This window comes from Papio anubis, chromosome 4 (assembly GCF_008728515.1).
Source record: "Papio anubis isolate 15944 chromosome 4, Panubis1.0, whole genome shotgun sequence".
In the NCBI taxonomy this organism is placed as follows: Eukaryota; Metazoa; Chordata; class Mammalia; order Primates; family Cercopithecidae; genus Papio; species Papio anubis.
Window position 1 is genome coordinate 177,446,307 of NC_044979.1, and position 24,069 is coordinate 177,470,375.

The 24,069-nt window shown below is 47.9% G+C and overlaps 1 protein-coding gene and 2 long non-coding RNA genes across 15 annotated transcripts in view; 2 read left to right on the top strand and 1 right to left on the bottom strand.

Annotated features, from left to right (window-relative positions):
- ZBTB21 (zinc finger and BTB domain containing 21) overlaps positions 1-8,903 on the bottom strand; it is a 23,367-nt gene extending 14,464 nt beyond the window's left edge. For 2 of the 13 annotated variants that reach the window (XM_031665765.1, XM_031665763.1), the window contains exons 1-2: positions 8,768-8,903; positions 1,446-1,510 (exon numbers count right to left, since the gene is read on the bottom strand). The gene's annotated coding sequence lies outside the window, so the exon portion shown is untranslated. Of the gene's footprint in view, positions 1-902; positions 4,779-8,321; positions 8,395-8,667 lie in introns of those variants that run through there. The other 11 variants (XM_009202211.4, XM_009202209.4, XM_021935489.2 and 8 more) reach the window with 10 other exon arrangements.
- Positions 7,990-15,824, top strand: LOC116274617. Its single transcript, XR_004183390.1, has 2 exons — positions 7,990-8,084; positions 14,523-15,824. It is a non-coding gene; the product is annotated as an uncharacterized LOC116274617 (long non-coding RNA).
- Positions 15,825-16,700: 876 nt separating this feature from the next.
- On the top strand, positions 16,701-23,228 carry LOC103882570. The gene is made up of 2 exons (XR_644445.4): positions 16,701-21,208; positions 22,978-23,228. It is a non-coding gene; the product is annotated as an uncharacterized LOC103882570 (long non-coding RNA).
- The last annotated feature ends 841 nt before the right edge of the window (positions 23,229-24,069 follow it).

Genomic DNA, 24,069 nt, shown 5'->3' on the forward strand with positions numbered 1-24,069 from the left:
TACGGCCCTGCCTTATGAAGCTTAAGGTCTTGCGCAGGAAGAGGACAGGTCAATTCATCAGCCTAGTCCAGTATGCTAAGCAGCAGATAGGATGTTTGTAGAGGCAGAGACGCAGTATGGATGACAGGCATCAGAGCCAGGTGAGATGGAGACCAGGAAGGGCGTTATACGAAGAAAGTTTTATAGGGAATGCCGGGAAGAGATAGGCAGGAAGGATGAAGGGCATTTCAAGGGATAAGTATTTATTTTTCATTCCATTCAGGAGAACAGTAATTAGGTACTTAATAACAGCTATAATTTGGGTGCTTATTCTGCCACATACACAAAAGTAAACACTTTTTATGTATCAACCCAATATTGACATCAACCCTAGGAATTAGGTACTATTATTATCTCCATTCTACAGATGAGAAAACTGAGGCACAGAAGGTTAAGTAACATGCTTAATGTCAGACAGATAATAAGTAGCAGGGCAGGATTCATATCAGCTGGCTGGGCTGCAGTACATGCAACACCACAGAGACAAGACAGAGCAGGAGGAATCCAAGGGAACCACAGGTGGCTTTGTCTGGTGAAAGGTAAAGGTACACATGGGGGAGGAAACGCCCATGAGGCTGGAGGAAGAGGGAGGCATTAGTGCCTTGGGGGCTAAAATATGTTATCTGAGGATCTTGCACAGGAAAGCAACATTGTCCATTCTCCCCAGTACCCCAGGATCTGGAGAATCTAGATGTCTAGAATGAGATGCAGATCCCTCACCTTTATATTAAGGCCCTTGCTTTTTTTACATTTTAATTCAATTAAGCTTTGAAAACAATGTACCCTTTCCTACTCTGGCTGCAAACAGACAACATACTGAATTTTTGTGTTTTAATGACAGTATATTTGAGTTTAACAATTACCTAAAAATATAAAATGCTCCATCAAGAATGTAAGTAAAAGGGGGAAAATCACAACTGCTGACAATCACGAGATAATCCAGCAAGACTGTTTGTGGCTGGTGGCTGTGTAGACCGAATCCTCAAAAACTTTTGATTTCTCTGCTCGTCTGCTGTCAGATAAGGCGAACTTTGTTGCTGGGTGTACTTTCTCCTCAGTGTATTTTTCAGATCTAGACCGGTAAGTTTGCTGGCACATCACTCCAAATTTCCATGCAGGTTTTCATTATGAGTAATCAGGGCCTCCGACTTACAGAAGCAGTGCATCTTACATACAAACATGCACTGCTGCCACCATCATCTACGCCCCTCCTTTCCACGGCTCATCTCCACCTGACTCATCACGGCAGAAGTTCTGCCACTTCAGTCATGGCGGAAAAACCTTGGAGCTCTTAAAAGACAAGTGGGTGAAATTTGGAAGAAAAGGTCTATTTATGAGAAACAGAAAAAGCTAAAAGGAAAACCCCCCAGGAAAACCAGTTTCTGAAACAGGGCCGGCTTGCTTACCAATTTGATCCTCGCACACAAATAGGTTCCCAAAGCCTGCCTGGATTGTTTCTACTTCATGTCTTCTGAAATTTCAAAATGAGAGAATCTTTATGGTTAACAATTCACGGAGGACCTTACAGTTCCATGGAAAAGCCTTTCAAATCAGTCTATTTGTCTCAAATCCTGGCTCTGCCACCTAGTAGGCATGTAACCTTCTAAAGATGACTCAATCTTTCTGACTAGTTTCCTTACCTGTTAAACATGGCTAACACTACCCACCACATAGGATTTTTATGAAAGACAGAAGAGGCAACATGTTCGAAAGCCCCAGTACGTTCAGCACTTCCCATGTGGCACATGCACATCTTCCTTCCTTCTCCTCTTCCCCTCACAGATGCTTGTGTGGGCCTGCTACCCACCATGTATCACAACAGGTGCTGGTGATGGGAAGATGAGTAACTGGCCTGCTTCTTGTTCTCCTGTAGTTCACATTTCCATGGTAGGACAGACAACAATTAATGAAGGATGTGAAGAATGCTATGGGGATACCGATTCCAGGAAGCAATTAATTTGGCCAGCGGGTAGGATGGTGGATGAGTGAATAGTGGGAACTACTCACTATTAACTATGAGTGAATAGTCCTAAGGAAGGCTTGGGACTCATCACTCCTTTGACAATTATAATACAAGCTGAATATCTCTAGTCCAAAAACCCAAAACTACTTTCTGAGCAATGACATGATGCACAAAGGAAAGGCTCATTAGAGCATTTTGGATTTTTGGATTAGGGATACTGAATCACCGGGTATAATGCGAATACTTCAAAATCCCAATCAATCTGAAATCTGAAACACCTCTGGTCCCAAGCATTTCAGAAAGGAATAGTTAACCTGTAATACTAAAGGTTCCATTCTTTACATTTCTACCATAGACACTTTTCAGAAATGCTCATCGGCCTTGCTGGGGCTTAAAACCTTGCAAGGGCTTGCCTTGGCCTCAACTTCCAATTCCCTGGAATGGCTACAAAACCCTTCAGAACTGGATTCCAGAAGATTATTTCATACCATCACTTCAAATTCCTCAGGTAATAAATGCTAAGGGGGTGGGGGACTCATATCTCACATCTTCTTCTTTTTTTTTTTTTTTTTTTGAGATGGAGTCTCACTCTGTCACCCAGGCTGGAGTGCAGTGGCACGATCTTGGCTCACTGCAACCTCTGCCTCCTGGGTTCAAGCAATTCTCCTGTCTCAGCCTCCTGAGTGGCTGGGACCCCAGCCACCAGGCCTGGCTAATTTTTGTATTTTTAGTAGAGACAGGGTTTCACTATGTTGGTCAGGCTGGTCTCGAACTCCTGACCCCAGGTGATCCGCCCATCTCGGTCTCCCACAGTGCTGGGATTACAGGTGTGAGCCACCACGCCCAGCCTCATATCTTAACATAAATTAATTCAATGCAAATACTTTCCTCTATAGAGTGTTAAATCAGTCGTATGGAAAAGATTTTTGAGGGAGGGGGAAGGTAGGCAATTTTGAATATAGAGCATTCTAGTGATAGAAGCAGAAGAAAGCAAAGCATGAGCTGGCACTCAGAAGGGTACCAGGGGGTGAGTGAGGGGTTGAGAGAGAGAGATGGAAAGGGATCAAAATAGTCTCACCTACTACTTGGACTAGTGTCATAGCTAAAGGTACATTATAAATTAAGTTGGCTCCCAGACTAGCCACAAAACTGCTACTACCAGTTCTACAGGAAAATGTCTCTTTACATCCAGCATCAACCTAGAATTCAACTCTGGGAACATGGGTCCTTTGGATATTGGGGATTGCTTCTATAGTCCTAACCATGATACTAGAAAAGAGAGGGAATGCACGTAACACAAGGCAAACACCTAGTTAAAAAAACAAAGCATCTACATTTGACTCTGGAATATAAACACACACACAGACTGCTTATCCCCAAACCCTAATCTCAGGATTTAGCCATAACACCTACCAATGGATTTTACTATTCGATGGTGATAGGAAGCTGCCTCTGAGTTTCAGTCTTATCATCACTCACTTGGTGACAATGCAAATATCCTCAGATTTCAAACCTAGACTAGCTTATCCAATCCTTCAAGAGGAGTTATGTTATTATCTTGTATTCCATTTCACCACACTTTCAGTCTCTACCAAGGGGGTTTGATTTTGGTTTGATGGTTTGTTCTCTGCCACATTCAGCAGAATGATCCTACTCTAACATAGTTCAAGCTCCTTTGCACCTTAGCAGACTCTGGTCACAGCCTTGGCTGTTTTCTTCCAGCCACTACACAGCCATTCCATCCCGTTAACAGCCCCATGATTTTGCTATAGAAGAACTGCTCTTGTCCCACTGTGTGCTACAGCCTGATGTGCTACACAGCCTGATGTGCTCCTCTCCCCTAGCTCTGGGCTAACCATACAACCAAAGCCAAATCAATCAGAAACTTTGTCCTTGGAATATGAATCCTGAGAAGAATGACAAAGGCAATAAATAAATGAAGCTGATTTATCTCAGCGGAGGCCTGAAAATGCAACCTTGCTAGTGCCTGCTACATAGATTCCTGGAGTTAGCTTGGTTTTTGTCCTTCTTCCTGGCCCAGTTTTTTAGCTCTTAAGTCCTGTATCTTTACAATAAACTACTTTTTCCATTCAAGCCAGCCATTTTCTGTTCTTGTTATTAAAGAACCCTAATATATTTCCACGTGGTATTCACTGTTCCTGTCATGCCTTCCAAACCCATCCTAATACAGCTGCTAGCCTGAGCTTCTTAGAACAAAGCTTTGATCGTTCACCCAACATACACATTAAATACTCCTATTATTAATTCAATTTATTTACTGAATTCCAATTCTGTACAAGGCATGGTTAGATTTATCTGAAATATAGGGGTGCACCAAACAGACAAGACCCCCACTTTCTAGTGAGATAAATCAGATGCTAAATAAGGAAACAAATAAAAAAGATAACCTCAGATTCTGCTAAGTGTTATGGTACAAATAAACAAGGTGCTATCGCTGGATGCAGTGCCTAGAGAGGATGGTCAGAAAATATCTTGATGGAATATTTCAGCTGAGATCTAAGATCTGAATGAAGAGAACCAGCTTTTATCCTGTTTAAAAATAAAATAATAAAAACAATTGTTCTCCATTAGGCTAAAATATTTAAAACAATGACTACAGGGCTCTATAAAATCTGGTTTCAAATGACTTCTAAAATTTTCTGAGCCGGGCGCAGTGACTCATGCCTGTAATCCCAGCACTTTGGGAAGCCAAGGTGGGTGGATCACCTGAGATCAAGAGTTTGAGACCAGCCTGGCCAACATGGTAAAACCTCGTCTCTACCAAAAATATGAAAATTAGCTGGGTGTGGTGACGGGTGCCTGTAATCCCAGCTACTAGAGAGGCTGAGGCAAGAGAATCGCTTGAACCTGGGAGGTGAAGGATGCAGTGAGCCAGGATCGTGCCACTGCACTCCAGTCACCACTGGGTGACGGCTGAGCCTGAGTGAAATTCCATCTCAAAAAAAAAAAAAAAAAAATTTTTTTTTCTTTCCCTTAGTTATTCCCTAGTGATACCTTCCTGCTCCAGATACTCTGTCTCTGAGACCTAACCTGCACATCTGACTTCTTCCATTCCCCAATCTGGAAAGTCCTAGAACTCACCTAAACCCCCCCTCAGCACACTACTCAGAACATGAATCACCTTTCAAAGCTCAGGTCAAGTCCCAGCTCCTCCATAAAATCCTCCATTGTGGGTTGAATTGTGTCCCCACTCTTCCCCCCCAAATTTATATGATAAAGACTTACCCTCCAGCACCTGGAGAATGTAACTGTACTTGGAGACATGGTCTCTAAGACGTAATTAAGTTAAAATGAGGGCTTTAGGGTGACCCCTAAACTGATGTAACTGGTGTTCTTACAGATAAGGAAGATTAGCACAAAGACATGAACAAAGGAAGGACGAAGTAGGGACAAGAAGATGTAATCTATAAGCCAAAGAGAAGCCTCAGAAGCAGCCAACCCTGCTGACACCTTGATCTTAGACTTCTAGCCTCCAAAACTGTGAGAAAAGAAATCTGGTAAGTCATCCAGTCTGCAGTACTTTGTTATAGCAGCCCAGGCAAACTAACATACCTTCCTTGACTACTTCAGTTTATAATGGGCAAATACCTCCTTTCAACTTCAGCACCATTTACATGTTTATTCACTGCCTTTATTGTTAGTCATTTGTGTCTCCCCAAGAGGACTGAAAGCTATTTAAAGACTGATAATCTATTTAATATCTTTTGGCATTCTTATCAATGCTCAACACGTTATCTTCCACAACAATAAAGATTTGATTTTTCTGTATTCTTCACTCCAATTAAATGCAGGAGTGAAAATTATGGCTGTTAGTTGTTTTGCTGAAGTAAAGCACATTACATCACTGCCCTGCTTTGGAGTACTGTACTGATTTTTCTATTTCTAAAGAAAATCCAAACTATAGACTGGCATACAAGACTTTTCATACTTTGGTTACAATTCATCTCTCCACCCTTATTGGACACTCCTTACCATCTACTCTACAAACTTGCATATCCAGCTTCTGCCACCCAAGATCTCTCTTCCCTCTCCTTTACTTGGTTAACCTCTATCGAAAGATCCAGGTGAAATGTCACCGACTCTACAAAGCTTTTGTAGTTGCCCCTAGCCAGCAGCTCAGTCATCTAAACCACAATACTTCATCTCTCTGTAATACCACCACAACGTCTTCAATTGATCTGCTTTTACATGTGTCTCCCTCAAGGGACTCCCTAAAGAAAGAACCCTTGCTTGCATGCCTGTATCCCTGATGCCCAGCACAAGGCCTAGCAAGCTAGGTATTGGGCAAAGAGAGAAATCATCAAACTTGAGGCTCAAGACCTGGACTGGCTCACCTTTATTTCTCCAGCATCTGTTACTGAGCCCCAACACGGGGCAGTATTCTTTGCTTTTTCTATCAGACCTTGTGACTTTAACCACTACTGGACGGTGACTCCCAAATCTGTATCTCTGCTTAGACTCTTGAGGCTCCACCCTCTCAGGTACCTACTGAACAGTTCCAGCACAGTATATCCTCAGGTCCAGCATGGTACTTAAACTCCACACCTCTCGTCCCTGCTCCCACATCTGCTTGTCCTCACATATTCCCGATTTACTTTGGTGTGTTGCCAGCCCCTAAGTTTCCAAAACCAGAAATCTCTTCTCTTTCCCTTATAGCCTATCACTGCGACCTGGTCAAACATAGCTCTTAAATAGCTTACGATCTGCTCTCTCTACTTCCACTGGCTTTAGGGACAACTAAAATTGTCCCTTCTGCTGGGCGCAGGGGCTCATGCCTGTAATCTCAGCACTTTGGGAGGCCAACTGGGGTGTGGATCACGAAGTCAGGAGATCTCAAGACCATCCTGGCCAACAGGGTGAAACTCCTTCTCTACTGGGAAAAAAAAAAAAAATTAGCTGGGTGTGGTGGTGGGCGCCTGTAATCCCAGCTACTCGGGAGACTGAGGCAGAAGAATTGCTTGAACCCAGAAGGCGGAGGTAGCAGCGAGCCGAGATCATGCCATTGTACTCCAGCCTGGGGCAACAAGAAACTCCGTCAAAATAAAAACAAATAAAAAGGAAAAGAAAAAATTGTCCCTTTAATTATCTCATTTCCATCGAGACCTTCTTAATAACCCCAATTTTGTTATTTACAATTTTTCCTTACCAGTGTACACATCTAATATTCCCTCCTAAATAGTGTAAGTTACTAGAGGGCAGGGGTTATATCTTCTTCAATTTCTGTTTCAACAGAATGAAGCACATTATACTTTCAATAGTGTTAAAAAGGAAAAATAAACAAAAAGTTACTTTTAAGTAAACCAGCACTTCAAATTTCGACTTTCTTTTCAACATCGATATTTAGGGGTGCTTAAACTTAATGACTACTAGTCCTTAGAGATCATGATTTACTCCTTCAAGTACGTGAGGAAAGCTTTAAAAGATAATTTTCCAAGAGAAATCTTTCTAAAATGGATTAACCCACTTTCTTGTCTTCTTAAACAAGGTATGAGGACCATAATGTAAGCTGCTTAATTGAGCGCTCAGGGTCATCATGTGAACAATCGCTGGACTACGCTGTAATACACGCGTGCCCTCGGAGGCTCGGTGCCAGGGCTGCGAGTGCTTGCACGAAAGGAAAAACCCCAGGCCGTGTGAAGTCTAACTTTCCCCCTCCTCTCGCTCAGGCAATCCCACCGGGATACCTGTCCAAACACACCCCGCCTCCGAACGCGCTCTCTGGCGGAATTCTCCTGAACCGCAGAGCCCTCGTGGCTGGAAGCGCATAGCAACCGGGGGCAGAGTGCGAGCCCCCAGGGGTGTGCTAGGATGGAAAGGCAGGAGCCTCTGAGGATGGACTACCGGGAGTGTTCCCGAAAAGCCGGGAAGAGATGTGGCGGCGCTGCCGCAGGGTCTCTAAGGCCGGCACGGGCTGCGTCTTGACTCCCTGCCCCTACAGCCGCAGACCTCGGCCGGGGGAAGGGGCTCCTCCAGCGGGGAGACGGTCGCCGGCCGAGGAGCAGAGCTCCGGGCCAGCGGAGGGTGCTGTGCTCTGCGGGACCGCCGAGAAGTCCCAGACAAGGTCTGCAGAGGGTCTGGAGGGGAACAAACGCGCAGCGAGGTCCAAGCGTCCGCGGGAGAGGCCGGGCGGGGAGGCGGGCCGGGGGCGGGGAGCGAGCGTCCGGCGGGCACCGAGCGGTCACGCTCCGGCCACTACGCCGAGGACGGGGCGGCGGGGCTGGGTCCCGGACCGTGAAGGGAGCTGCGGGTCGCGGCAGGTGCGGGGTCCCCAAGGCCACCGGCCAGCTTCCGCACGCACCTCGCGGCCCGGACCGCCGGCCCCCAACCCCTGCCCAGAACGGGAGAACGCGCTCTTCTCCACGAGGCATTTTAACCGCTCCGCGCGAGGGGCGCGCGCCTGGGCCAAGCGAGTCCCCTACCCCGGGGCAGCTCGGCCACGGTGACGAGTGAAGCCCGTGAGGGAATGGAGCATGCGCATTCGCGAGGGCGAGGCCAAGTGCGGGCAGGGAGTATGCGCAGTGTGAGGGTACAATCGGCTACGTGGGAACCCGGGGCATGCTCGGTGAGCGCCCAGGCCCCGCGCACGCGCAGAAGCGCTCGGAGCCCGCAACCCGCTGGTGGAGAAAAAAGAGGAGAGAAATCACCTCAGAGTTACGTCAGGAAAGGCCGCGTTTTGCGGGGAGGCTGTAGCCTCCCAGGGGGCCCCGCAGTTCTCCTAGAGCGAGGGGCGTGACAGTTACTCACCGGTCTTCAGCCCCGAGGCAGACGCCGGGCCCCTTTCCGCTCACACTCGGCTCGCGCGCGCCGCAGCCGCCGCTGCCGCTGTGATTCCATCCATCTTGAATTTGACGTCATCCCACACCAGGGATGAGGTCATCGCAGGCAGCGCTCGTCACGTGCGCGGCACTCTGATTGGGCGCCGGGCGCCGGAGGGCGGGGCGGGAGGGGCTCGCGGCGCTGGGGGCCGGGGAGGGCGGGCCTGCCGGCAGCCGCTCGCCGAACGGACGCCGCCGCGCTGCAAGCCCGCGCCCTCGGTCCCTGAGGGGAGCCTGCGGCGGCCCTGAGGGGAGGCGGCTCGGCTGGTGGCCACGGCGAGGAGACCGAGCGCCCCGGCCAGGTGGAGTCCGTCGCGGCGAGTAGCGCGCCGATTCTCAGGGAATTTTGCCGCCTGCCGGAGGCGCCCTTGCCGCGGGGTCGCCCCGGGTCATTCCGCCGCGGTCCTGCCCGGCTGGGCCGCCCCTAGTCCCCGCTTCCGGCGCGGCGGGATGCGTGGCGCGGCCGCTTAGTTCCTCGGAGGGGAGGACGCGCTCCCATGCACCGGTGGACGGTGGGCGACGCCCCGAGCCGACTACCTTGACAGCGACGGGAGCGACGCGCGGCTTCCTGACGGGCGCGGGCGACGAGCGGGGCGCTGCGGTCCTCGGGTCGGCGGCAGACGGTCCCTGCCCGCGAGGGAAGGCCGCGGGGGTCGGCGCCGGCCGATAGTCGCTCAGAGCGCTTCCATTTTCTTCTCCCGACGCGACCTGGCCACCTGGCCCCTGGGCGGGGACCCGGCGGCCGCGGCCGGAGCGTCCAGGCTCCTTCGCCGCTCAGATGGGGGTCGGTCCGAGGGTGACTCCTGTTGGCCGGCCCTGACCCCCGTCGGGGCGTCCACAGCGGCCGGCAGGCAGCCCGAGACTTTCCATAGTGCCCCAATCATCGGTGTCTGGGAGGGCTGTGGTCAGTTTTTTTGCAGAAATGTTACAAGTCCACTGATGAGAAAACTCACTTCGCTTTCAGTCAAAACCAGAAATTAGATAACAGAAATGCCACACTGTCAACACCGACCGGGAGGAAAGCCTCGCTGGCGGAGAGCGCTCAACAGAGCCCTCCGTGTGTTCTCCCAGCCCGGGTCGCAGGTGGAGGGGGAGTGCCTCCTGCAGGGACGGGTTCTCCCGCAGACACTCAAACTCCGGGATATAAAACCCCTGTTAATAATTGTCAAGGGTCTGTTACTTCCCAAATACAGATTTTGAAAGTTGTATGCACTAGGTAAAATAATTTATGTAATGTTTGGAAGTATGTGAAAGAGCATTAGATTGATACAAATTAAACACTTGTTCCCAAATTAACAGCTCTGTTGTCGATTATTATTAGTTTGACTAATTTTAAGAGGACTGTTAGTCTTCCATAAAGGATCTTGCACCTAAAAATTTTCTCCTACAACCTTAAAAAACTTAAAAAAAATTTTTTTTTTTTTTTTTGAGACGGAGTCTCTGTCACCCCTAGGCTGGAGTGCAGTGGCATGATCTCAGCTCACTGCAGCCTCCACTCCCTGGCTCAAGCCATCCTCCCGTCTCAGCCTCTGCAGTAGCTGGGACTATGGATGCAACCACCACACCTAGCTCATTTTTGTGTTTTTGATAGAGATGGGGTTTCACCATGTTGCTCAGGCTGGTTTCAAACTCCTGGTCTCAAGCAATCTACCCGCCTCAGCCTCCCAATGTGCGGGGATTACAGGCGTGAGCCACCGTTCCCAGCCTAAAGAGTGTCTATATTTTGAACTGTATGGTGGAAAAGCACAGAGTGGCTCTGTTCTGAAAGTAGAAGGCAACAGTGATTATAAGTTTTCAAAGAACCTTGAGTTTTAGGATCCCCTGTGATTAGTCTGGGGGAGTGTGTGCTGCTATCCTAGTTTCATAGGTGAGAAAACTAGTACTCGCTTTACCACATGCTGGAAGCAGCCTCCCTTGAGCGATCCCTTTGTAGCCACTTGCTTAGCTGTTCTTTTTGTTTTGTTTTGTTTTTTGTTTTTTCAACCTTCCTCAGGACGATACACATTGGTGTCTCTGCTTTGAGCTATATGATCAGGCTTTCGGCCTCACCGTTTCACTGGAATTGACCTAACTGCCAAATCTGGCAGAAACCGTTGCATCTTTCAGTTGCTCTCTTTGATTTGTGACACGCTTCCAATTGCTTCAGCACTGATTGCTTCAGTTACGCCTCATTCCCTGGATTTCCCACCTCTTGGCTGACTGCTCCTCCTGGGCCCGCTGTGTTGGCCCTTCTGCCCCTGCCCATGCTTGCACTGGGTTTCTTGGCACACACACCCTATGCAGTCTCATCCATGCCTGGAACATATGCCCAGTTGCTGGAGCCAGGAATGTGGGCACCATAGTGGGCTCCTCCCTCATTTCCAGTATTGGGTCTATCCCCAAGTCCTGTCTGTCCGACCTCCTGAGTGTTTCTCTGGGAATGTAACCACTTCTTCCCCGCCTGAATGGCTTCCTAACTGTTCTCCCAGCCTCCAGGTTTCCCCCTATAATCCACCCTCACATTGCAGCCAAAACGATTTTTCTAAACAGCAAAAGGGATCATGCGACTCCCTTGCTTAGGGTTTAATGACTCTCCATTGCCTAGGTGAGAGTTCAAACCACAATGCCCAAGTGCCTGAGGACTTGGCCCAGCCTCCACCATCTCTCCCCCACCTCCGCTCTGACACGCATGCCTCTAGTCTTGCTCTGTCTCTTGCCTCTGGGTTTCTGGGCTTCAAGTGTGTTGTCCCCTCTGTCTGAGCTATCGCCCCTACCACTAATACCCTATTTTAACGGGGTAATTTCATCTTGATTGGTGCTTCTTCCTCCCGGATTCCACCACCTCCCCACCCACCCGACTGGCACCTTCTCAGCTGCATCTAGGGTTGGTGCTCCCTCCTCTGTGCTCCCATAGCACCTGGTGTAGGTTTTGTTGACACCACTCGTGTAGGTGATACTGGATTTGCCAGCCAGGACCCTCTCATCCCCCCAACAGGTTTCTTGTTTGCCTATGCCTGCCCAATGCCTGGCTTTCAGTCTAAATTCCTTGCCGCTTTCAGCTTCTGGTGGTTGCCAGCATTTCTGAGCTTGTGGCTGTATCACTCCAGTCTCTCCCTCTGTGTTCACATGGCCACCTTCTGTCTGTCAAATCTCCCTCTACTTCTTTCCTTTTGCCTGGACTATAGGAGGAGCTCCACACATTTTTATCGGTGTTATCCATACACTGAAGCACCCCAAACAGGATCTCTCACACCATAGACACATATGTTCTTTTATACAAAATGCACATTGTTTATGCAGCCACCTCATTAGACACCCTGCAGACAACCCACAGCTGTGCACACAGCAAGCTCACAGTTGGACTTCCTATTGACATTCTATCTGCCCTCGAATCATTTTTTCCATCCTTGACCGTGTCCTACTTAGTTAAAGATGCTGCTGTCTGCCTTGCTACCCAAGCCAGAAACTTGATGGTTATTTCTCAATATCTGCATTCAACTGTCACTAAGTCCTATCAATCTGCCTCTTAAATGCCACTTAAACCTGTCCTTACCAGCCTTACTTCAGCTGTTTCTGGCCTGGAGCATCTCTGTCCAATCTGTAGCCATTGCAACCAAGTTCCTGCCTCAGTTTTGCTTCCTTCTCTTCCCAGTCTAGTCCATTTTCAGTCAAACTCATCTCTCCAAATGCTGATCGGGTTAACTTGGTCTGGTGCTGTATAGCCACCCACCCTCCCATGTGGCTTGCAGATGCCTGCGGCCTCAGTGCTGGGCATGGCCTGTTCAGTGCTGCCAAGGTGGCTTTGTTTTCTGCTTGCCTTGCCTTTGCCAACCACTCTAGCCATGTAGCCTGGCACAGGCACTTCCTAGGATGGCCTTTTCCTATTCGATTTGCAGGCAAATCCAATTTTAAGTGTCAGACCGAGGCTGCCTCCCTCTGTGCTTCAGTGACTCCACTGTACCATCTATTTCACCTATTCCCATCTGCTCAAAGGCTGGTTTCTCCACTAGTTTGTACACCCCTTGGCGCAGAGTCCATGTCTGTTAACTTGTGTGTGCCTGGAGCTTTGGGTCTGTTGCTAGGGCTGTGTCCTGGGCCATCTGTTCCCGATAGCTAGAGTTTTCTCTCTGAAACTGTGACAGTGGTAGCTGATTCTCCAGGGTTAATGGTATGACTCAGTTGGTTTGCATTTCCTATAACAAACACAAACAGCCCTTTCGTAATTTGGGGGAGGGAAGTCTATATGGGGTTTAATGTATCTGCTTCTGCATATTTGGAAGTGGGAAGTTATAATCAGCTGCGATTCTCTTAACCATCACTTCATTGGAATGGATACCTGGCTGTCCAAATTTGCCCAATCTATGGGTTGGGTGGTATCTCTTTAAAAAATTCATTAGTTTCCTGTGGCTGCTGTAATAACTTTCTATAAACTTGGTGGGTTAAAACAATAAAAACTTATTCTTTTATAGTTCTGGAGGTCAGAAGTCCAAAATTTGTCTTATGGGATGGAAATCCAGGTGTGAGCAAGGCCACATTTCCTCTGGAGGATATAGAGAAAGTACCTTGCTTTCCGTCTCTGGTGGCTGCCAGCATTCCTGGGTTTGTGGCTGCGTCACTCTGATCTCTGCCTTTGTGTTTACGTGGCCTCTTTTCTGTTTGTCAAATCTCCCTCTACCTGTTTCTTTCTTTTGTTTTGTTTTTGTTTTTGTTTTAGACACCTAGTCTTGCTCTGTTGCCTAGGCTGGAGTATAGTGGTGCACTCTTAGCTCATGTAACCTTGAACTTCTGTGCTTAAGTGATCCTCCAGCCTCAGCCTCCCTTGTAGCTAGGTCTACAGGTGTGCACTACCACACCTGACCTTCTCTGCCTCTTTCATAAAGGGACACTTGGGAAGGCATTTAGGGCCTACCTGGAGAATCCAGGATGGTCTCCCCATCTCAAGATATTTTAATTTAATTAGCATCTGCAAGACCCTTTTATCATATAAGGTAACATTGGAGGTTTCAGAGATCAGGACTTGATATCTTTAAGGGTCATTATTCAGCCTACTGCAGATAAGAACAGTATTCCTGTGTGCATGTAGCAGCATGGGAAGGCCTTTGAAAGGTATGTGAAAGAGAAAAGAAAAGAGAATGGGAAGTGGGGAAAGTGAGGAAAGTAGGAACACATTGGGTTGCCGTGTAAATGGTTTCCAACAACCACCTTCACAGTGAATATCACTCCACATACTCAGAACTGGAGTGTCCCGAGTCATAGTGCCTCTTCAGCATAGTTGAAGTTGGGTGGGATTGAGTGTTGATCACACTGGGTTCTCATAATTGAGAAGCCGTCTGTAAACATTAGCATAAAAGAAAAGTGGTACTAAGCTTAAGGATCTCCCAGCCAGAAGCATTAGTGCTGGTTTTCTCCAAAGGGCCTAATTGCCTCTTCCTCTCTCTTCTGGTCACTCCATCCTTGTTCTTAAAGGGCAAATGCCTGGAGGATATCCCTCCAGTTCAGCATACAAACGCCACAAATATTACTTGCATTGCATTAGATCCACACTAGTTTCTAAGAAACCCTTTTGTCTTAAGATTGGGAGAGGACTCTGTGTGTGTGTGTGTGTGTGTGTGTGTATAGTAACAGTAGTAATTCTATATGATTATAAACTTTGTATGAATTAAGAAAATTCTTATGTGCTATTCCTTAATTTGCTATCATGAAAGGTAAGGAAGACCGTTGCATTCAGATCTGCACCATGGGCGTCCTTTGGTAAAAAAAGATGGATTCCACATCCCCAAAACCGTGAAGTGGGGTGAAGAGTGACTGCTTCTGTTGTTACAAGCATCTGCTGCGTGTCCTCGACTGTGATCTCATTTGCACTGGGATCCTGCTTTTTAGGAATAACACCAGGAAAGGGGGCCTCATAAAAGCTCGGAAGTGGAGGAAGGGAAGTTGGAACTATTTGACATCAGTGTCCCTGTCAGTGTCCCTGACCTTCCAAATATAGCCAGCTGCTCTGAAAGCATTTCAGATGTGTATGGTAGAATTTGTTAACTGGTCAGCTCTTTATCTTATTTTTTCCTAAATGGGAAGTGGTGAATGTGGAGCACAGTGCTTTGGTTAGATCATTCGGGAAGGTGAAAGGTTTGTGCAGCTGGGAAGAGGCTGAAAGGAGGCTGGAAGCAGAGGGCTGCATACACCAAGTCCTGTGTCTGATCAGTGAATTTGTTTACGTGTTATTTATTCCATAAAGAGTGAGGTACGTGGGAGGTGGACCACGCCTACCTTTTTACCATCTTTGTCTTGCTCCTCCTGTCTTCATCATTGTTATTCATGTGTGTCATGGCCCCAGGCTTTGGGACTGTGAAGGTGACTACCAGATGATCTCTACCCTCAAGGAAATGGCACCAGCTCTGTCTCCTGGAAATAGACATGACAGGAACTATCGATACAAGTGGTAAATGCTTGGAGACACGTGTGCGCTCAAGGTTATGAGTCACAGAGGAGGGAGACTATTCTGCCTCTCCCAGGGACCCAGATCCAGCTGGCCTGAGCCTGCAGATGGTGGTGCCAGGCTTTGGTCTTCTCAGTGCATTGAGCTCCCTCGGCCGGGGCCTGACGAGGACAAGCGCTGGAGTCCATCAGTTACCCCCTTCCATGCAATGGCCACGAAGAAAGCGGAGGCAGCTTTGCCCCAGACAAAGGCTTTGCTGATTCCTGGACAGACCTGAGTGGGCTGACAGTGGCTGTTCTGGATTCACAGGCTGGGACATCAGATTGTGGGCAATGTGAACTCACCAGAAGACATTAGTCTAGGTGGCCTTTTCCAAACGGCAGCATGCATGGTGCATCTGCAAGGCAAACGGCGGTGTTTCCTTCCCACAGTGTTCAGGGCAGCCAAGGCCGTTTGTTCAATTTGGACATCAAGCTTCATGGGCCCCTGCACACATAATGCATCAGTGGTGAAAAGTGCTCACTAAATCATCTGATCCGAAAGCTATTAAAACAACAACAACAACAACAAATGGCTGGTTTTTGTTTGTTTTTGTTTTTAAATCTTGGAGAGTTTAGAGCTTTACTCCTTTTGTTAAGAGTCAACCTTGTTGACTCATGAATCACCTTATTGAGAAAGACGTGAATGTGTGTTTAAATTTGATTTTAAAAGCATTTACTGTGCTTTTTTTATTTCCAAAATCTATTTTTTATATTTGGTATGCTTATATTATGCCTTTGATACATTTAAATATCTTAATAAATATATACCCTCAAATTTGAATTAAAACATCCACTTTAGAACTAGATTTAATAAAACATTATAGAACTTATACTTGGTTTGCTTATAAAGCCCTCTCACAAAAACTGGGTCAAATGATTTAATCTGTTTTCTCCATTATAGAGGAGACTTTCTCCCCGTCCCCCAACCCCTCCTTTTAAATGTGACTCAATTGATTTGGTACACTGTCTGCTTCTCTGATATCTGTGAAATTACTATGTCTAAAAATAGAAACTGAGTTCTCTTTATGCTTTCTTTCTGAGGTAGGCCGATTGTTGATGTTGCAGCACTTTAAAAATTGTTAGCTGGTGAAGACCAATGATCAAGAACCACAGTGATGTCTTCTGAGGTTTCACAAAGTTTGCATATTCAATTTGTTTTACATATTGTTGACGACAATAACTCTAGAATTTTCTTTCTTCTCTTTTTTTTCCCCCAGACAGGGTCTTACTCTGTCACCCAGGCTGGAGGGCAGTGGTGCAAACATGGCTCACTGCAGCCTCCAACTCCTGGGTCAAACAATCCTCCTGCCTCAGTTCCCCAAGAATCTGGGACCCCAGGCGTGCACCACCATGCCTGGCTAATTTTTGCATTTTTTGTAGAGACAGGGTTTTGTCATGTTGCCCAGGCTGTTCTTGGATTCCTGAGTTCAAGTGATCCTCCCGCCTTGGCCTCCCAAAGTGCTGGGATTACAGGCATCAGCAACCCCGCTCAGCCTAAGTCTGGAATTTTCAAATGATTCTTGGAAATATTCCCCCAAATTGTGCTTTATAAAAATAAACTAAGTTTGAAAAATGAGATGACTAGGGCATGTGATAAGGGCGGTAAGGGAGAACAACATCTGAACATCTCTATGAAATCTGACTTCCTTTTTAACTTTAGTTTTTTCCTTGCAATCAGTGGACTGGAGTGCTTATTTGATTTCATTATGGTGGCATAGTTATCAAGGTAGTATTCTTACTAGACTATATTATCAGCAATGTAATACTTATTCTAAAATTAAGCCCTGTGTTCTTTCTCCTGGGCTTGAAGTTAGTTCAGCAGAATTCTCTGTTAAAACTAAAATCCCCATTTCTGCATTCACTGTCTTTTACTGGCCAGTACAGTGAGTGGCCTATCCTCGATTCAGGTACCAAAAACAACAACAACCAAAGAAACAACTAGGTGGCCAACATGACAATAAATCTACGGTAAAAAAACACCAATTGTTTTATCAAGTGTAAGCTACCCTTCAGAATAACATTGTTCAGATGTTCTGAATAGGACCAAATATGTGCAAAAATGTCAAAAGACCATCAACAAGCAAAAATTACATCAAATATATTATAAAAGACAAAATATCACAGAGCAAAGTTGAACTACGGCAAAGCACTTTGAAATTGAAATGCCTTCAGGCCCAAGAATTGATATTAATTGTATTGGAAGTGAAGAAGCTTCACTTGACGCGTCACAGGATCTGAACGGGAGGTTTCCAGTGTCATCCCCACTGTAGATCTGCTCTGTGTTGTCACTGTAGCCCCTTGGAGCACAGGCCCAGCAGCACGTGACTGAAGGCAATCAGCAATACTGAGACGAATCGCTACTCTGAGGCTTCACTGAGTTAACCCCAATGATACTTGCTCAGTTAACAATCTCAAAATCATTTTTGGTCGTGGAAATCATTACTGAATTATAGTGAGGATCTAAAACTTGACCATTGGGTTGTAATAATGGAGGGGAGATGTAGATTCTTTGATAATCAGGAAATTCTAAATTATCTTTCAGAGATTTCTAATATGTTAATGACTCAGAAGGTTTTACATGCAAAATCTAGAACTCTGTGGAAGGATTTTACAGTGCAGAAGACAGACCTTACTGTTGCCCTTCTCTGATCCTCCAGTTGGGCAAGGCAGTTACCACTAGGCAATACTAGAAGTCAGTAACACGCTAGGGGTCCAGCGTTGTCCTATCTCCAGGGCAGGTGGCCTGGAGAACTGCAGCCCATCCTTCTGGGCCACAGGCGAGTGTTATGCCTTGTAGTTCCCTCTCTGATCCCCTCAACTGGAGCAGCAGCCACCAACACCTGGGGGCCCAGGACACACCTCTGTTAAAGCACTGGGCTGGAATGTTGGCTTATTAGCTGTCTCTACTTCTAGATCGTGAGCTTCTAGGCCAGTGTGCACCTGGCCCCAAGTGAGGGCTCCTGTGGTATTTGCGGGTGGAATGGGATTTGCTTTTGAGGAGAGCAGCAGAGACTTCCTGTGCTTCTCTCTGGGTCATCTCCCTCCCCACAGGGCAGTCATGATAGTGACATGGCCAGCCTCCTGCCCTTAGGTAGGTTGTGTGACCAGTGGTGGCTGGTGGATTCTGAGAAGTGACATTGGTCAGCTCCTGATTGCTCATCAACGTGATACCTGCATTTGATGAATATTCACTGAGTATGTGCCAAGTGGTGGCTGCACGCTATGCTGGCTGGCAGGGTGCAGAGAGGCATGGGACTCAGGCCCCAACCCGAAGGAGCACACCAGCCAAGGGGCATGCAGACACTTTAAACGCAGTGTGCTGAGTTTCCTTCAAGGCCTATGTGTCCCTGTCTGCATCTTACCTCCCGAGTGCCAATCAGTCTTCTGGAGTCTCCACGACTTGTCAGGGTCACCAGTAGCCTCTGTGTGACCAGATCCGGAGTCATGTATTTGTCTTCATTCATTCAATCACTCATGGTTCTGCACCCGCTACACACACTGTATGCATGGTTCTATCCCTTAGGATACTTCAGTAAGCAGAACAGAGATTCCTGCCCTCATGGAGTCTCCATGCTTGTGGACATCCACAGGTATTGAGCCCCAGAGCAAGCCCTCATTTACCTCCTGCAGGAAGCACCCAGCCCCAGACCATGCCTGTTGTCCCTTTCACCACCTCTAGCTGTACTGTTCTCTGCCTTCCCTCCTGCTCAGGGGCCTTGTGTGGCCTCTTTTCTCCACCTGGGACATCCTTCCTCTTTGTTCTTCTTATGTCTCCTTCTTTCAGTCAGTTCTTCCCATCCTGATCCTGAATTACTCATTGTAGCTCTTGCCAATATCTGCTGCGTTCTTGTGTCTTTGTTTACCGTCAGTTACCTCACCCAAATTTCAGTTCCATGGTGTATCCCTGGCACGTAGGATAGGTCCTGGACATGGCAGGTGCTCAGTGAATACTTGAAAGAATGGACATTGGGAAGGGAGTTCTAGATGGAAGGCCTGGCATGGGGCTTAGAGGACACTCTGGACCTGAGGGTTTGGGGCCCAGCTGGAGCCCTGGTGTGAGGGCTGAGGATGGACAGGTAGGGGCCTCTGTGCACATGTGCCCAGGTCTGGACTCCCCTTGGGTAACAAGAACACTGGGTGGAGTTTCACAATCAGGAGAGACATGTTCAGGTTTTGAGGCTTCCACAAGCCTCCTCCTTGTGGAAGGTCAAAGGAGAGGAAGAGATTAGAAGCGGGGTTGGAGGTGGGGGCCTTCTGCAATGCTTTCAAGAAGGAATTAAAGAGCCTGAACAAGACAGTGGTGATGGTATGGACAGCAGCATCCAGGGCAGGCCTGTGGCTCATTGGACTTGGGAGGAGCCTGCGACAATGCTGGTTTGAGGCTGGGGGACCAGGTGTAACCAGAGCCCTACCCTCAGAGAGCTGCTTCTTCACCCCCCGCCCACATTCCTTCTTCGTGCCCTGTGCCTGCCCTGGAGCTCTACGCAGAATCCTGCCCCCAGCCCCACCAAGCCTGCTGTTGAACCCCTGCCACAGCTGCATTAATCTATCCTGGGTGTTTATCCAAATTATTGGAATCAGGCTCTCCAGGAGATGTCTGCACTCCCACGTTCATTCCCAACAGCTAAGATGTGGGGTCAGCCTGAACGTCCATCGACACGTGAACGAATAAAGAAAGCATGGTGCATACAGCCAGGGAAATACTATTCGCCCTTACCAAAGACAATTCTGCAAACCACGGCAACACGGATGAGTGACACAGGCCAGTCACAGTGGGACAAATCCTGCAGGATTCCACTTATACGAGCTGGCTAAAGCAGTGAAACTCATAGAACCAAAGAGTGGGAAGGTGGCTGCCAGGGGCTCAGGGAGGGGAAATGAGAGGTTGCTGCTCAACAGGCATTAAGTTTTAATTAAGCCAAATGAATGAGCTCTAGAGAGCCGCTGCAGAACATCACACCCATAGTCATGATGCTGCAGTGGACACTTAGCATTTTAAGAGGATAGATCTCATGTGTTCTTACTAGAATAGAATAGAATAGAATAGAATAGAATAGAATTAACATCACCAAACAGGCATGATGGGATTTGATTATATTGCAAAGTATGCTAAGAAGGGGTTATTCATCTGTGACAGTGGCACACATCCTGCCATGGTCTCCGGCAGCTGCCCAGAGCACACAGCAGTCCGGGAGATATGCTTTAAATGCTGTACCCAGCACTGCATGGGAAATGTGACTTTTTAAAATGGAGGGTGAATACGTGAATTCACAAGTGTTCCTGGAAATCAGGGATGTGTAGTTGTTCACATGTCACTACTGTAGAGCGCACTGTGTCTGGGGAGGGCCTTTGTTTGAGACAAGACGTAGACTGAGGACAAGAGAGCCAAGGCAAGTCCTGCAAAAGAGGAACAACAGGGCAGGGACCAGGTGACCAGGCGGCAATGGAACATAGAATCCGGACTTTGCTGTGCAGTGTGTAATGGGCAGGAGTCAGGCTCTGGAAGCCTGGCATTCCAAGCTCCTCCAGGGTCTTTAGTCCCTGGGAGGAAGGGGACAGGGCACAGAACTGTGGGAAGGCCCATACTGGCATGCACCTCAGGCCGATGACAGTGGCAGTGCACAGGGGCACTGCAGGAGGCCGGGGAAGACGAGGTCACAATAGGCACAATAGGGAGTCGTTGCCAGGCAACCTCTCTAGGCTTCTGTTGTGATTCTGCTTTAAGTTGGGTCTTAGGGGTCTCTCTGGAGAGTGACTATAAATGCTAGCCTTTGTGCTGGGCAGCAAAGCAAATCATCGGGAATAACCCAGGAGCCTCGCAGGGAAACCACTGCACTGTGGAGAGGACGCTTCCAGATATAGAGGACAAATCAAGTGAAGAGATGAAGCAGGTCACACTCAGAGCGGCACAGAGGTGTGCAAGCTGTTCCCACGGTCATCAGAGTCTCTGTTCCAACTGTCCTCCCGCTGGGCTGTCTTGGGTCCCCGGTGCATGGGCTGGAGTGTGGTCCCTGGCAGAGCCCTGGAGGCTGGCTCTGCTTCCTGCGCCCTTCCAGCCTGGAGCAGCCCAAGGGCACAGCATTCCTGGGGCAGGCCTGAGCTCTGTGGTGGGCTGAGTTGAGTCCCCAGAAAGGTAGATGGAAGCCCGAACTCTCTGTATGTGTGAACGTTACCCTATTTGGAAAAACAGTCTTTGCAGATGTATTCAGGTTCAGATGCGGTCATCTTGGATTAGGGTGGGTCCTAAATCCAATGGCTGTGACCTTATAAGTGGGGGATGCACAGGGAAAGGCCGCGTGAAGATGGAGACCAAGACTAGGGCGATGCTGCTCCAAGCCAAGGAGCACCAAGGACTGAAGTCGCCTGAGAGGCGCTGGGCAAGGCGCCTTCCTGGGGGCTTCAGAGGAGGATGGTCCTGCCCGCACCTCACTTTTGGACTTCTACTCTCTGGAACTTTGAAAGACCATATTTCTGTGGTTTCAGACACCTGGTTTGTTGGCATTTGTTGTGGCAGCCCCAGAGAATGAATACAGGCAGCATCGTTTAGTGCTTAAGAAAAAGCTTGTGCCCAGGTGCTGATGCTCACGCCTAGAATCCAGCACTTTGCAAGGCTGAGACAGGAGGATCGCTTGAGCCCAGGAATTTGAGACCAGCCTGAGCAACAAAGTAAGTTCCTGTCTCTACAAAAAATAAAAACATTAGCACACCTGTGTTTCCAGCTAGATGAGAGATGGAGGTGGGAGGATCGCTTGAGCCCAGGAAGTCAAGGCTGCACTGAGCCATGTTGGCACCACTGCACTCCAGCCTGGGTGACAGAGTGAGACCCTGAAAAAAAAAAAAAAAAAGCAAAAAAAAAAAGCTTGTGGACCCAGATCTCACATCCTGACCCTGCCAGCGATCAACTGTGTGACTTTGAGTGAGTTACTTAAACTCTCTGTGCCTCGGTCTCCCCATGGGTTGTGGAAGAGTTGAGTTAATGACTGTAAAGTACAAGACAAGAGTGTAAAGCAGACAAGAGCCGGCTGCCCAGCATGATGTAAGCACCGCAAGAGCACTGGGTGTTGTGAAAGGTGCTGTGTTTAAGAATTGGAGTTTCCCAATGGGTTCAGTATTAGTACCTGTTCTTTAAGGCACAGACTTGTTCTGTGCCATTTTACCTGTGTCCGTTTCAACCAGACTTACATATTTTCGAAGGAAGGCCTGAGAAAATCTCAATTCTCAACTGGAGTGATGATTCAACCCCTTGTTCCACTCCTTTTGTTTGGGGTCTCTGTTAGTTTCCTGTGGCCGATGTAATTAATTACCACAAGCTTAAACATCAGAATGCATTCTTTCACAATCTGGAGACCAGAAATCCAGGTGCAGGATTTTACGGGGCCACACTGCCTCTGAAGGCACCAGGGTAGGGTCCCTCCTCGCCTCTCCCAGTTTGCTGGCATGCTGGCAAGGCTCAGCGCTCGTTGGCTGGCATCAGCCGTGCTCCAATCACTGCCTGACTTTGCGTGGTCTTCCTTCTTGTGTTTCTCTGTATCTCTCCTCATATAAGGTCCTCAGTCATTGGATTCAGGACCCACCTTACTCCAGCATGACCTCATCGTCACCTAATTACATCTGCAAGATCCCTATTTCCAAAAATGGTGACATTCTTAGGTACTGGGGTTGAGTATCATATCTTTTTGGCAGAATGCAATTCAACTCACAACACTACTTCTCACAAAAATAACTAAAAATGGTCGGGGAGGCATTTTCAAGAACTTTCACTACCACATTTTAGAGAATGGACTTCACTGTAAACCTTGGGCGGCCTCTGAAGAATGTGTTGGAACAGGTGCTGAGTGTCGGCCACTACTGGGTGACGTTTTCTTAACGGCTGGAAGAGTGAAGGAGTTAGGGCTGAACATGTATGCACAAAAACTTCTTCTGTTTTGACTCTATGGGCTTCTTCCATTCATTTGTTCATTTAGTAAACACGTATTGCCGCCTTTTGTCTTCCACGATCTATGAAAGATAAAATGTAGTGTGAGGACATGGCCCAATGCCACCATCGTCTTCCTGGACTCCCTAGGTGGCACCATGCTGTGGGTGCTGCTCTCCTCTGTGTCCCGAACGACTTTGCGCCTCACTTTGTCGGGTTGTGGCTGTGACTCGAAGCCTCACCGAGCTCCCTTTTCCTCTGTCTCCCATTCTCCTCTCCAGGCCAGGGTGGCTTCCCCAGGCCTCCTCCCTGGGTCCTGCCTGTGCGGAGCCTTCTTCCCAGGAGGGAGGTGATACTGACTTGAGATCTTATGGGTGTTTTGTTTGTGACTGGGCCTGACTGACCCTCTCTCCATGGCCTTAGATCACACTCTGGGTGGACAGGACAGCCATTCTCAACACTGAGTCTCTTTGGAACATACCCACTGATGGTGGTTCACAAGCTACCCACACCCACAGGCTGACCCAGATCTCCGTGAAATTAAAACGTACTGTGAAAGGAAAAAGAGCCAATGTCATGTGGATAATGAAGTGTCAGCCACTGAAATATCTAAAAATAATAAACATGGCATGTTTGTCGGGGTTCTCTAGAGAAACAGAAGCAACGTGTGTGTGTGTGTGTGTGTGTGTGTGTGTGTGCATGCACACAGAGAAAGAAGGAGGGAGGAAGACTTATTCTAAGGAATCAGCTCATGCAGTTGTGCAGCCTGGCATGTCCACAGTCTGTAGGATGGGCCGGCATGCTGGAGACCCAGGAAAGAGCTGCAGTTTGAGTAGGAAGGCCGTGGGCGGGAGAGTTCC